The 15,000-nt window shown below is 46.4% G+C and overlaps 1 long non-coding RNA gene across 1 annotated transcript in view; it reads right to left on the minus strand.

Annotated features, from left to right (window-relative positions):
* Positions 1–557: 557 nt before the first annotated feature.
* Positions 558–15,000, minus strand: part of LOC138567310 (uncharacterized) — a 36,383-nt gene continuing 21,940 nt past the window's right edge. The window contains exons 2-3 of the long non-coding RNA XR_011302162.1: positions 1,486–1,527; positions 558–569 (exon numbers count right to left, since the gene is read on the minus strand). This is a non-coding gene — a long non-coding RNA (uncharacterized lncRNA). The remainder of the gene's footprint in view (positions 570–1,485; positions 1,528–15,000) is intronic.

Genomic DNA, 15,000 nt, shown 5'->3' on the forward strand with positions numbered 1-15,000 from the left:
ACTGTTTAACAGATCTCGGGCACAGGTGCATTGGATTTTTTCAACCATAGCACTAAGCATAGCCCAAGGTTACTGGTAGATGCGGAAAAGGGAGGAGTAGCCCATTTCCTTGTTGTTTCAGTCTCTTCCCCTTATGACACAGGCCCCCATATCAAAAAAGTGGGAAGTACCCATAGTATACTCTACCCCATGTAAAACAGCAAGGCAATCAAATTAAAAGCAAATTAACAAGCATAACAACCTGTTTATGTGATTTTATAGCATAGGTCAAAGACAGAACATGGGGAGGGATGGATGGGGTACAAATTTGATATTTAGAACGTGGAAGAAAAAATGCATTCAGTTGCTCATCTTATGACATGGGCACGTGTTTTTCCTGGAATTCGGTGAATATTTTCTCCCAAACATCAGAATGAACATAAGTTACATAATGAAGTGGAAAACACCCACAGAACCAGTCAGGGTGCCAGCTCATGATGTAGTGGGTCAGATAAATCCCGCCCCATATAACCTACTATACGTAACATTTCTAAGATAAGAAAAACAACGGGACTTACAATGTTTTGTTGCTGCATTCCACAGGTACCAAGGGAGAGAGAAAGAGGGAGTAAAACAAGAGGGGAGATCATGTTAAAAAGAGCTTACTACATTACGGATCATTTCATTATGAAAGACATGTTATCTCGGATACTAATCCTACTAAGCTCCGGGACCAACCAGCACCACATGTCTGTCCTTTCCAATTACACGTAAATAAACTCTGGCTGACGCTGACCCTGAATAGAAAAGTGCCTTCCCTCCCAATCTTCTATTTCTTTGCAGTATTCTGCATGCCCCAATATGGCACTTTATGGCACTTTATCGTTCCGTCTGCTTTAACACAAACGAACCAGGGGCAGGAATAGAACAAGAAGTAGGCTTCCCATTTGGTATTACAGATGCAAAACGCATGCTGCTTTGGTCTTGTGTAGAGGGCAAGTGCATCTTCCCGGACATCCATTCTAGCACTACTAGACAACTGATGATAGGGTTAGAGATCATTTATAGGTAAGGATATGAACACCGTTTGCAAGTCGTCCCATATACCTTTCATGGGGGTTAAACGAAAGCGTATTTTTGTTTTCTTACATCAAGCTAATGACTGTGGCACTCTGAAGAGGTTGTGTTTCAACCACCCCTATCGTTTTTCAGACAAGTCGAGGACGGAGCATTGCCTGATGAAGGGCATGGTGCAGTATTTACAGGGAGATGGGGATTGCCAATTAAATTGCCATTTGTATTTTCTTATAGTCGGCGCCCTACTTAACCAGAGGAGTGCATTAAAATGCTCATCAACCAGCAGGGCCTACGCATGTTTTGCGGATGGGGAATGTGACTTTTTTGGTGTGGGGGTGAGGGGAGTAGGGAGAGAGGGCTGCACAGTTTTATCCTGCCTGCGTATAAAGTCACACTGAACATTCCTTAGGGAGGGCAGTACACACTCACCGACATGTATGTCCTCTTGTTGATGGACCCAGCAGCCAGACCCTGGAAGAAAGCAAGCGGTGAAGTTAAACGGAGGGTGGCACTGAGCATATTTTACACAAAAACAAATCCCAGCTGCTCACTGCAAGTGCTTGAAGCTGCTAGCGGGGATTGGTCCTTCCCTAGTGATTTGCATCAGTGCATAAGTTATTTTTCTAAGAAACTTATTTGCAAACACATCTACAGCATGCAGATTCTCAGAAGTGGAAAAGACCACCATGCAGTATAGACATCCCCTGAAAGAGATGAGGATAGCAAGAAGTCTGAATGGGGAGAACCTTGGCGACCATGGGAATAGGGTGAGAATCTTGAGATGAGAACAAACTCTGGTGAAGAACCTAATAGACTGTACAGAGGGAGTTCAACATCATTATCGAACATAGGGACCAGTACTGTGTGAACAGAGATGGTTGACATGTCAAAGTATTTATTGTTTCAGGAAAAAAAGCTTTCGTGAATGCAAAGCTAAAATTAATATATTTTTATCGCTACACAAAGTGCACTTATACCAACATCCACCAAGGTACATCTCAGAACTCAATCAACTCAATTAATAGAGTAGTTTAACAAATCCTACCAGCAATTCATCTGTGTTAAGTAGATTGTTCTTCTTGAGTGAAACATTCTCCCCACTTTATGAGTCCCCCCAGCCTTTTTTGGTGGACTATTACATTTTTTCGACTCATTCTCCTGATTCAGTAGGAACCTTTTTCCACACTCGCTCATTCTTTTAATCTGACATTGGGAACCATTTTTCATATTTTTAAATGGAGTTAGGCTTTCGTCCATCTTTTCTGGCATCTACATTTTATTATTGCAGTACGCAGCACTTTCTGTGCAGTGTTGCTGGGAGATCTTTGAGCTTCCCTTTTTATTTTTCCTGCGATAACACATGTTACCAAGGCAGGGGGACACCTGTTTTTTATTTTGGGAGATCAGCACACCCCACCTTAAGTGGAGTGCCGAGGGGAAACCCTGTATCCCGTTTTTCACTATTCCAGCAACTTTTAGTTACAGTTTCAAGTTTATCTGACAGACTGGTGGCAGTGTACCTTTTTGTTTTTGCACAACTTTTTGTGGACTTTTATCACAGGCTGCCTTCGCAGTTGGGTCACCATTTGCATCAAACGGTCACTGTACTTTTCTACGCCCTGTTCTTGATGACTTGGGTCTTTCTTGAGCCTTCTTCTACCTGCCTGGGTCGGGGAAGGTCTTGATGTGCCTTTGGCATACTTCACTTGAAAAGCCTGCAAAGACTCTACGAGTGCCTGAAAGCCACCTCCCAAGTTTGAACGAATGCATGTGTGGTGATTGGTGGGCTCAGCCAGTTTTCCTGGATAAAAGAAGAGGGTCCTGAAGCAGAAACCCACTGGAACTGAAGATCCGACAAAGAAGGACGTCCGCAGCCACTTCCAGCGACCGCCAGAGGCGTCGGTACCCGCTGCAGTCCTGACCTTCACTTGTGTGTGACAGGGAAGTGCTGAAGCAGACCATTTCCTCCCTTGGACTTGTGGGCCTAACCAGTCCCAAGACAAACTGCATTTTGTGCCCTCCCAAGAGCTGCAACCTCCACGGCCCGCAATTCACCAATGCCCGGTTCCTGTGCCGTTTTGCGGTGCAACGTCTTGCAAAGCTGCAAAGCGCTGTTTCTTCTGAAACTTTGCAGGCACTTTGGAACTCCCGAGACTGGATCCCGCTCTTGAAAATCCCCTCAGCCGAGTCGAGGACCGAGAATTGGAGCAAAGTCTACCGCACGACACCCGTCCTTCAACCGAGCCTTGAAAAAGGCACCAACGAGCCAGTGCTGCGAAGATCTTCCGCTAGGCGTCAACTACTTGAGAGCAACCACCAGATCCATTCCAAGTTCTTTTCTTCAGTCACCAAGGCCAAGAGTCCTGAACCAAGGTCTGCTGTCGCTTTTCCTTGGGGACCATCCTGCAGCCATCTTCTTCACTAAAAGGTACTGTTTAGCCCCTAACACTTACCAGGGGCCTGCTTTGTTGTGTCTGGCTTTGGAGGGTTGCAGTTAAGCTGTTACTTGTATCCCCTCCCGGGCCTAACATTAAGCTAAATTGGGGTGGACAACCATTTGTGCTCTTAACCCAAAGAAACCTACTGATACTCCATCCCCTGTAATCTTGAAGACCTCTTCATAGACTCTGCCTTGTCTGCTGTTACATGCTTTTGCTTCCTATACCCCTGGTCACTGGGTCCCCAGTGCTCCCATGACTGAGGCTCACCTAGAATAGGGTTGGACTTCTTAAGATTGGCTAAGCAGGGGTTAACTAAAGGTATACAAGTTGAAGTTGGTCTAAAGTGTGCATACTTGTTTCAGAGGTTTTTGCTACTTTGTATTACCTTACAACTGTTCTAAAGTATTTTTTTTATCCTTGCAACTATTCTGTGTTTAACACTACTGTGTGACAGCACTTACCTTGCTTAAACGTTATAAGCCTTAGTGTATATACAAAATAAATGCTTATTTTTATAGGACTTCTAGTGTGCAAGGGTTTCCTTCAAATAAGTGTATGCTTGGAGTACTGTGTGCCTCACTACAGAGTCCTCATCCCTCCTAGATTAGGCCTGGCTGCTCAACCATTGCTACCAAACCTTTGGGTAGTTCAAGCTAAACCTAAGGGGCGCCCCCCTGTTCATCCAAGAAGGGCTTTCTAAAATCTTGTCACAGACAGGACTTTTGCAAAACCCTCAACAATCTGCAATCCAAGTAACATAGCATCAGTGTTAACATTATAAGGTTGTCAAAGTAAAAAAGGACAAGGAAAATGGAGACTTATGGTTTACATTTATTTGTGCGGATGATTGCTCTGCTACAGCCTTTCTGATAGCATTTTGTGATAGCCTTACCAATTCATTCTTCAGAATACCCCATTTTAAAGTACAGCGTGTCCACCTATTTTACATCACACTGCCTTGCCGGAATTAGATTGCACAGTATTCACCTATCTTTTGCAAGAACCAAGCTGTCCCAGAAAATGCGTCAGTAAACTTGTGGTTGTGCTGTCATTGCAGAAAACCATGAAGACCAGTTAAGAGTGCCAACTGTCATCCACTTACAACACATTTAATTGAAAAAGGTGCGTTTGTCGGAAACATGCGTCTTCCCTTAAATCATCAGGACACCAATTTAAAAAAGCTGCTCAATCTTCCAATTAACTCTAGCTGGGCTTTATAAAGAATGTGCTTAATTGTGAAAACTTATGTAGGTCTTTCTGTATGGTATACCGACAACGTTCAGTAGTTACTTATTCTTTGCTGCAGTGTCTATGTAAAGGTTCTCGATTTGTATATTTAATGAAAAAGAAATGGTCCCCTTTGCCTACTGCAGATATCAGACTACCTGCAGCCAATTCTCGAGCCGTAGGCCACAGGCACGTGTTCTAGTCTAGCCAATATTCAGTTAAACCCTTTTTCAATGTTTTTAAATCCAGAAAAGGGACGCGGGAGGTTAAAGCCCAAGAAGTATTCTTAACCATACGGAAGGTATTTTCCTTGATAGCTCCCAGTGTCTTTCCCTCCATTTCTGTAGGAAGATTAGGGTTTTCACAATTCCAATTGCTACTTTGTGTTACTTTTTGTTCTCAAACTTGGTAAACCAAGGCCATGATATTTTCACCTGTCTTCTTACTCAAATATTAACTTGAAATTATTCAGAATTCATACACTCGAAGTATTTTGACTTCCAAGAAAATGGTAGGATAGCCACATTTTTAGACAAGGAGTTTGTACGACTCACTAGTCCAGCCTAGACTAAATAATTGGAATGGTACCGACCGCCTGAACAAGGCACATAAATTAACATCACACCATTGCGTCCGCTAATTCGCAGCCTCACGTTCGAGATCCCCATCCTCGGGTGCATACCCAATGCGTGAGACTACTGCTCATAAGCAAGTGGAGACAGATTTGTGAACAGGTAGGAGCAAAAGTAAGCTTAATACTCTGTTCTCGGTGCTCACAGCCAAGCAGAGGAGCAGAAACCTATTGAACTGTTATTATAAATGGTTGTTGGTGGCAGGGCTCAAAACGTGCACTTGCCACTGGCTGGTGATGATTGAGCATGAAAGGGTGTGAAGTGATCATGTGGAGATCTGAAGGGAAGAGTGGCTTTTTTAGTAGCTTGCAACTTGAAAGGTCTACGCCTGGTTGAAGGTTCCCTTCGCCGCCTGATCATAATTCAGCTATAAGAGTTGGGTTGAATTACCCATTACCTCAGTGGCACAGAGTTCTGAGCTTGACGCCTGGCTGACTGACAGCGACACCTCCTCATACTGTGACACTCAATGCCAGGCTCCCCCAACCACCTCAATCCCCTTATTTCTGGCAATAAAGGCTGTAGGGCCTCTGCCATGTTTCTTTGCATTGCCAGGGGTATAGTCAGTTCCGTAGGTCGATGGCATATCACATTTGACAACTACTTGGAGGCCACGTGTTCAGACAGAATTAATTGTTTAGAATTTTCTAGAGCCTTTTAGGATCCCTTGAGTTTTCACGTTTTCCTTCGGAACAATTATTGGTGGCCAGAGGGACTTCTACTGAAGTCCACTTGCCAGTGCAACCCTTTTTGACTCACTAAGAGTAAAAGGACCCAGGTGGCCCATTTGGCTCTCGAACCATGGGGTGCTTTTCAAACATCAAATGTGTGCCCATGGGCGATTAGGTCACCCTACACACATTTTAGGGAACAGGGTAATGGCGGATGTTTTGGCGTCTCCAGGGGTGCAATCTGATTTACAGCATTGGTAGCCAAATGTACATTTTTGGTTGCCATCGGGCCTCAATGAAGCCTTGCTGTCAGTCATTTTATTTTATGGGCTTCCTTTGCTCAAGAAAACCACGAAGCAGGCCTAAAATGGCCCTTGTGCACGTGTGGGCACTTTGAAACCCAGCCATGTACCCTCTATAGTGGTATGAGCTGGCTGGTCGGGCCATATCACATCCTGGGGGGTGGTCTGGGGTGATTGGCTGGCCACTTAAGCCTTTGTTTTGGACGCCGATGGTGATCATTTTGTGTTGCTGGTGTCCCTCCAGGGCATCCTCCATCCTCCTGCTGGGACTGTTGCCAAGACATTTTACCACCAACTTCACATTTTTCTGCTGTGGTCGGCCAGCCTCGGTATTGGAATCCGCATCAACCTGGAAGGGTATTGAGACTCCAATAACCTCTTCATTTGTTCTTCTGGAATCCCACCCTGTCCCCACTAAAGTAGCCTTCTTCGTGGGACCATCTTCTGCATCAGGGCAGGGCAGAGCTTGTTTGTTCCTTGAGCATCCGGAAACTTCTTTGCCAAGTTCTCCAGCCTTTTCAGAGTCATCCTCGATGCAGCTTTTACTTGTGGCTTGAGGGTGGCTTGAGGGTTCCACTCCTAGGAAGAGCAATCAGTCATCTATTGCATAATCTGGGTCGTCATTGGCCTGCGGTTAAAGTTCCTGGACATTTAGATTCCTTAAACCGCATCTAGAGAATAAGACTTGTACTCAGTGGGTTGTTTGGGGCTTAAGTATTCTGCTTTTCAGGAACCTTCACCGTGAGTACCTACGTCTGGACTGTGGGTTATTCTTGATATCTACCACCAGGGCTCGCCATGGTCCAAGCTTTTCACAGGTGGGCTTTAACAACATTTTCCCATTGACTTCTATTTAATTTAATTTTTGGGGCATTTATAATGCATCTATACACAGGCACAACAAGACAAGAGGGTGGGGAAAAAGGGAGGACACAAACAAAAGGCTTTGTGACATTTGTAACGTGCAAGTGCAGTAAGAGAAGTGCAGGGGAGGAGGGAGGGCGAGAAAGGAGTGCCAGTCAGGGCGGAAGGACCCGTGGGAAAAAGCGAGTGAAAACCGAGTGCAGTGGAAGGAAGGTCCACGAGCAAAGTGCGAGGTAAGGGGCTGGAGGGCTACAAGGGTGCAGGCCGAGCCGGCAAGTGCAGGGGGGGGCCTGGGGAGACCAAGTGCAGGGGTAGCCTGGAATGGGGGGTCAGGAGGTCTGGTGCCTTTAAGACTGAAGAAACCAGGCAGCCAGTCAAGAGGCACACAAGGACATGATCAGGGGAGGGGGAGAGGGAAGGAAGAAGAGAAACAGAAGGTCTTGAGAAACTTCTGGGACTTAAGGAGATCCAGCTCAAGCGTGAGAGGGGCAGGAAGGCACCTGCGAAGGAGAGATCTACCCCCCACTCACTGCTTGGAAAAGCGTCTGATCTACAGAAAGTTCGAGCTAGACAACCAAAGGGCTCTATCAGGGAGGTATTTAGGGAGAGAGAGTTGGATGTAGAGGGGTCCGAGAAAGCCATGTGGATGATGCAGAGGGTCTTGAACTTGATCCTCGCAGCAACCGGGAGCCACTGGATTTTAGGGCTGGAGAAATGTAGTCCCTGGGCTTGAAGCCAAGGATAAATCTTGCAGTCCTATTCTGGATTACTTGAAGGGTGGCAGAGGGAGGAGTTAGGCAGATTAAGGAAGAGGATGTTGCAATAGTCCAGCCTGGAGAAGACCAGAGTTTCTGGCGGAATGTGAGAAAATGGAGACTGCCTCTGAGGAGGTGCAGCTGAAAGTGGGCCTTCTTGGCAAGGTCTGTGATGTGAGCAGAGAATGAGAGAGAGGAGTCAAAGATGACACCAAGGTTTTTTGCCTCACAGGCGGGGGAGGGGGCCCATGGAGGGCGGCCAGAGTGTGGGAGAGAAAGAGGGAGCAGAAGTCCCAATGAGAAGGATCCCCGTCTTACTGGCATTAAGGCGGAGATCGTTAGCAGAGCACCAGGTATGAATAGCAGACATGCAGTCAGGAATGAGAGAAGAAGAGGAGGAGGGGGGAAGCTCAAAGGAGAGCTGCCCGTCATCCGCATAACACTGGAGGCTAGGAGAGAAGGTGGAGATCAAGTGGGCTAGAGGAGCCAGGTAGATTTTGAACAGCCAAGGCGAGAGGATAGAGCCCGGAGGGACTCTGCAGGTGGAGAGTGATATGGTGGGGAGAAAAGGGCCCAGCTGAACCTGGGAAGGTCGGTCCAAGAGGAATCAGGTCCGTGATGCCAAGGGGATTACAGAGTCTATTTATCAAGGTGGCATGATTGACTGTATCAAAGGCAGAGGAAAGGTCAATAACAGAAGGAGAGCTGGAGTCGAGTTAAGAGGGCAGGTCTTCACAGGTGTTCAGGAGAGCAGTTTCTGTGTCTCTGGCAGCTCTGAACAGATTCAGTGTGGTGGATAAGCTGGGAGATGGCAAGCTTCAAGAGTTTGCCCAGGAAGGGGTTAATGGAGTTAGGGTAGTAGATTGTCGATCAGGAAGGGTCGGCAGAAGGCTTTTTGGGGAGAGGTTGCACAAGGGAGTGAGGGGAAGGATCCAGTGGCAATGGAGTGAATGCCGAAATCGTTCAAGACCGGAGCAAGGGAGACATGTTGTCCTTGATAGTTCTGGAGGAGCAGAGGAGCACCTGTTTGGATGAGACCTTCATAAAGCAGACTGTCTAGAAACCGGTGTTATGGAACAAAAAGAGGAGAGTAGGAAGGGAAGGGGGACCAAGGGAGGCCTGGGAGTGGGTGAGTGAGAGGGGTGAGGATTAGAGGAGAATGAGGACAAGATGTCTGGAGTTTTAGAAAGGAAGTGAAGTGTAGAGTGCCTGGGAAGGCAGAGGAAACATGGGGACTGCAGTAGGGTTGGCAAGCTCCTTGCAGATTTTGAAAGGTTCAGCCGTGTTGTTAGTGGCCGCAGAGATGAGGGCTTGGATATAAGCCCTCTTCTTCAAGCAGATAGAGTCTGTATTGCCTTTGGAGCAGGCGGCAGTCCAGTTTGTCAGAGGATGTGCCTAAGGCCTGCCACTTCCGCTCAGCCACTCTGCACTTGTATTTCAGAGCAGCCAGGTCGGAGTCATACCAGGAATTGCACTTGGAGGAAGGTTTCATGCAGATACTCATGACGGGGGCAAGGATGCCCAGACTGTTGGCGATGGAGTTCAAGGTTAGTAAGGGCTGTGTCACGGTGAGAGTCCGGAGTAGGAGGGGGAGTGAAGGTGGCAGTAAAAGCGACCACTGACACTCGCTTCATAAGTCGAATGACGGAGAAGGAGGCTGGCAGTGCAGGCGGGGGCTTAGCTGGGGAAGCCAGGAGGTCCAGGTGAGAGGAAAGGAGAGCATGATCAGACCAGGAGAGAGGAGTAATAAGAGGGTTGGAGATGGGGATGTCTGAAGAGATTAGAGCTATTCAAGGTGTGTCCGGCTGAGTGAGTCGGACCGGAGGGAAGAATGGAGAAGAAAAGGGAGTCACAGAGGTTGCAGACGAGCTCAGAGGCCGCATCAGGGGAGTCGAGGGGAATATTGAAGTCTCAGAGGAGAAGCTTGGAGGAGGCAAGGAGAGAAGAGGTGAGGTCAGCCCATTCAGAGAGGAAATGTGACGCATTCTGCTGTGCTGCATCTCCTCTCAGACATGCTGGTTCTCGAGCATCTGAAGGTCTTGTTTGCTGCTAAATCCGTACCCATGGGGTACAAATCAGACTTTATTTAAAAAAATGTAAATAATTTGTATTGATTTTTACAACAGAACAACCAAATAAACAGTCATTGGTGTAACAGCAGGATATATTCATCATTTTCCTGCTACCTCCCCCCTTCCCTCAGAGCTTATTCCACTTCATCATTCTCTATTGTATCCACTAAGGGTGTAATTTCTCCCGCGCCTGTCGAGGAGTCATCTTCTCCAGAGCCGGTCTGGCTCAACTTAAATAGTGTGGCCACCAAATGCCTCCAGGCCATCAATGTCTCCCCTAGGTCCCCCCGCCCTATGTTAACTGCTTCATCCCACAATGCTGTTTCAGCATCCACCCATTTCTGAAGGTCGCGCCACCACACTTCCACACTCTGTCCATTGTTAGCTTTCCAGCCCATGGCAATTCTACGCTTGGCCAGTATGTAGGCCAAGTCCTTTAGTTTACTTACAGGTTTCATTTCACGAGGCCTGGGGAAACCCTCCTACCATGCATGCCCACAGATTCCACTTCCAGTTTGATCCCTTTCTCATTTAGGCGGTGGGCCACCTCCCTCTAGAATCTCAGTATTTCAGGGCATGCCCAGAACATGTGCATCATGCCCGCATTCACCTCTCCACATTTAGGACATATTTGTATCCCCGCATTCTTGAATCGTACAATCCTCTGGAGGAGTCATGTATGCCCTATGAGTAATATACAACTGAATTTGCTGCAGTTTCGCATTTCTAGACACCCTCTTGTGATACCTTTGGCCTCTCACCCACAACCCGTCCCCCATAGGTTCCCCGGCTTCCTCTTCCTAGTCCCGTATCACCTGGAGTACTTCTTTACCCACCATGGACATGAGTAGTTCATAAATCCTGGAGACCTCGTGGCCTCCGTCAGACAAGTCATAGATTGTTTCTATGGCTGTGTCGGGCTGACACGCCAGCACTACATCTGCCCATGTATCTTTTACCATCCACACCAATCTTGTGTAAGTGATATATTGTCCCCAATGCAGACCAGTGTTTTCTACTAACGTGGCGAATTCCACTGCCGTCCCATCCTGCCATATATCCCCCAACGTTGCAATGCCATTCGGTATTGTCTTCCTCAGTTGCTCATCGACACCTGACAGTGCCACTAACAGCATCTGTGGGGAACACGGGGCAGGGTTCTCCATAACCTGGCAAGCTCTATACCATACCCTCCCACCCAGTTCTAGCATTCTCGTGCACCCACTTTGTCGTAGCTTTGGTAACCAAATCCATTCTTTCAGAAAGAACGGGGTACGTTCCGCCTTTAGTAATCTGTACTCCGGTGTTGAGTCCTCCGACAACCACCTGGCCACATACTACAATTGACTGGCTAGAAAGTAAATCTCAAAGTTAGGCAACTTATTGCCCCCCCGCCCCATTCTCCCCAGTCATATCGGTTTTGCAATTTCCACAGTGCTATCCCATTTCTAGTATTGTGCCACATAAATCCCCTGCACAGGCTTTGGAGATTGACAAAGAATCGCTTGGGTATCATGTAAGGCATGTTCCTGAAGAAGTGCAACAACCTATGTAACACCACCATTTTTAACAATGCCACTCTCCCCAGCATGGTCAAGGGGTACGTGGCCCAGAACCTCATATTGCTTCCAATGTTTGTCACAGACTTCTCTGTGTTATATTTATATTCTACCTCGGTTGTATGGTATACATCAATCCCCAGGTATCTAAATATCACGGTCTCCCAATGTATTTGGAGTACTGGCAGCTCCTCATGTGGTACCCCTTTATACCTACCCAGGGGAAATATACATGACTTCTTGGGGTTCACTGTTATTCCAGAAAACGCAGCGTATCTATCCATCACTTCTAACGTGTATCGTAGATTCTCCTCAGGGTATCTCAGATATAACAGCATACATCGTTATCAGATGTAGCCCTCCCTTTGTAGGAATTCCCACTTCTCCAAAGTGTTGTCTCAAATATATCACCAGGGGCTCTAGAGCCAGAACAAACATCAGGGACCACAGGCATCCCTGCCTGGTGCCCCTACCAAGTTGCCACCGGTCAGAAATGTTCGCCCCGGTTTTAACTCGAGCCAGTGGCGCGCTATATAGCAGTTGCACCCACCTCAGATACATCGGCCCCAACCCATAACCTTTTAAGGCCGCCATCAACCAAGGCCACTTAACAGAGATGAAGGCCTTCACTGCATCTAATGAAATTATTGCAACCTCTTGTGCTTACCACCCTTTTCCCATACAAGTGGATTTCCTAATCACATTGCCCTATTTTCTTCTATGGGGAACATTTTATTTACCTGAAAGATTTTTGCCTACCCATGGACATTTTTCCTGTATCCAGTTTGGGTCTAGTAAGTTCTAAGGCTAAAGACTAGAATTTTAACTTGGACCTGTGATTGAATTGGTTCTATGTTAATATCCCATTTGAGGTTGCTCCTGAAAAAGGACAATTTTTTTTTTACTGCCTCAGAGCGGCCTCCAAGAGGCAAGATAGTGCACCCATCAGGGGTTGGGGGATTCACCACCTGAACCCCCATGCTCAGTGCCACACTGTGCCTTGCCCTCATCTTCTACTTGCCCCATCCCATCCCTCCATGTTATGCCCCCACTTCTCCTTCCAGGCCACCACCCTACCCAGATCTATCCATTTCCAAAAACCACTAACCTCTTCCAGCCCCACTCTGTGCCCTCCTCTGTTATGGTCTTGTGTCAGCAGTGTTTATACGGGCTGGTCCCAAGACCCAGCATCATTTTATATGCATTTGTATAGTCATGTATTCCACTTCTGGTAACGGTGTCCAATTTTAACTGAAGTATTTTCTAGGTTATTCATTTGACGGCCTCTGGCTGTCTTAGAATTATGGTCTCCCTCCTACGCCCCACATTGACTGCGAGCTGTTAATTTGTATTTTGGAACTACTATGTCTTGGAGGTTTAGTTTTGGCAATTGGGATCCTGTATTGGCTATTATTACTGTGCGTTCAGATGTCGGATTCTCTTTTCTTCCCTCCTTGTTATGATATGTTATGTGCCTATCAATGGGTAGTGTACTTCCATTTTAGATTAGTAGAGACAAGCGTCTTAGAACAATTTACTGTTCTACATATGTGACAAGTTATTTTTACTGTGCGTTATGTCTTCTTAAAGTATTAATGAAACTAATAGAGGTACACACTAGAAACCAATAAATGTGTATATTTTTCTGCATACCTACCGTCCTGAAGAGTGGTTTGGCATCCCTTTATGGGTTTGGTGCACTGCCCACCCTTAAAGTTACTGGTTGCACAGCCCTTAACAGAGGGCTGTGCAAAGGAAAGCCTCAACACCAAGGATGGAAAAGAATTTGCAGAAGAGTGACGGGTGAGGCCCAGTTTTGCTATGCTTTCAGTGCAAAGGGGCAACGAATTTTCAAGGTAGCCATGAGTTCGCCAGCACATGATACTTCAGCAAAGTGGCAAACCAGGGACCAATTCAAAGATTGCAATTGACTAAGCCACTATTCAACACTGGACCAAGCCACCAATATTGCTAGAGGAATTAAAAACGCAATCAGATGCATGAAGACAATGTAAGGAGAAGTTGTGCACTGTTTGTAAAGAAGAGGATCGTCTACAGGCGGAGAGGGACACCTCTGGTCAAATGGTTAATCCGGTCATCATACGGTCAGAAAACCAAAGAGCAGAAGCAATGAAGGTGAATAATACCACTGCAGCAGTCTGACTTACCTAGCAAACCACAAGGATTGCACTGTGAGGGATAAAGACCACAAATAATAGTGATAAGATGGGTCAAATGTCCAAAATATGTTGTGAACGATGGAATTCGTGGCAACAAAGAGGACTGTCAAGACTTGGTCGTTATAGATAGCCAATTGGTGCGGCTCACAAGAAACTCTGCAGTAAGTTCCATACCAACAGTGTTCAAGCCAAGCTGGTTGCTGACTCAGGATCAGACTACAGACTCATTTAGCAGCAGTTGTACAAGTTATTGTTACCAAATGTTTGCAGGGTACTGATCACACCAGATAATGATCTAAGAGCATATAAAGGGGGGGGCACATAATAGATCTTCTGGGGTTATAGGGAATGCCCCTTCACTGTCACAATTGTACATTGCCAGAGACAGCCTTCCCTTCAGGGATGGCAAGACCAAGGAGGCTTGGGCATCACCCTTTACTCCAATAGGTATGAGCAGCACTCTGCAACGTGTATGGAAATACTAAAGATGTATGGAGATATTTTACTGTTTAGCACGTAGCCAGTCCCATGACACTCACTGCCAGGCCGGACCTGGCCCACTTTGAACCAGCTATCATCCTCTCTCGGGAGGATAGCACAGGGGCAACGTGCTCGCCTTGGAAGCAAGACGACACAGAGCAACACAGGTTCGATCCCTGGGTCCGCGCTTAGAAACCTCTGGGTTTTAAGCATGTTATAAATAAGCTATCATATCAGTAGAGGCCTCAGAGTGGTTGAGCCCAGTGTTCCTCATTAAGAAGGCAAAGGGGTCAGACAGTGTGTCGACCTTTACAGTTGAACCTCAATGTGGTGTCGGATCTCTATTCCCTAGCCCATTTCAGAATTGATCTTGCCGTTGAAGGGCATCCTTTTCTGAACATTACATACGCATGGAGTACTACAAGATTAAGTTTAATCAAATGTTGAAACATCTTGCCGCCTTCATGACAACAGAGGGCTCTTTCCAGTATCCGAGGATGAAGTTTAGCCTGTCCTCCACCTACTCTGTGTTCCAACGGGTCAATCAATCAATAAACCTCTTTATTCGGAAATGGACATTCCATCAAACAATAAAGCCATATAAAACAGTCTATATGAACATATATTTCATGTCATTCATCATAAAATAAGAACATACACTGTGAAATTTACAACAGCTGACCTCAATACAAGTGTGCTTTCAATATAAGAATAAACATACTATGCAATAAACAAGTCTGGAATTCCTAAAAACAACCAAA

This window comes from Ambystoma mexicanum, chromosome 2p (assembly GCF_040938575.1).
Source record: "Ambystoma mexicanum isolate Mex_15411 chromosome 2p, UKY_AmexF1_1, whole genome shotgun sequence".
Taxonomy (NCBI): Eukaryota; Metazoa; Chordata; class Amphibia; order Caudata; family Ambystomatidae; genus Ambystoma; species Ambystoma mexicanum.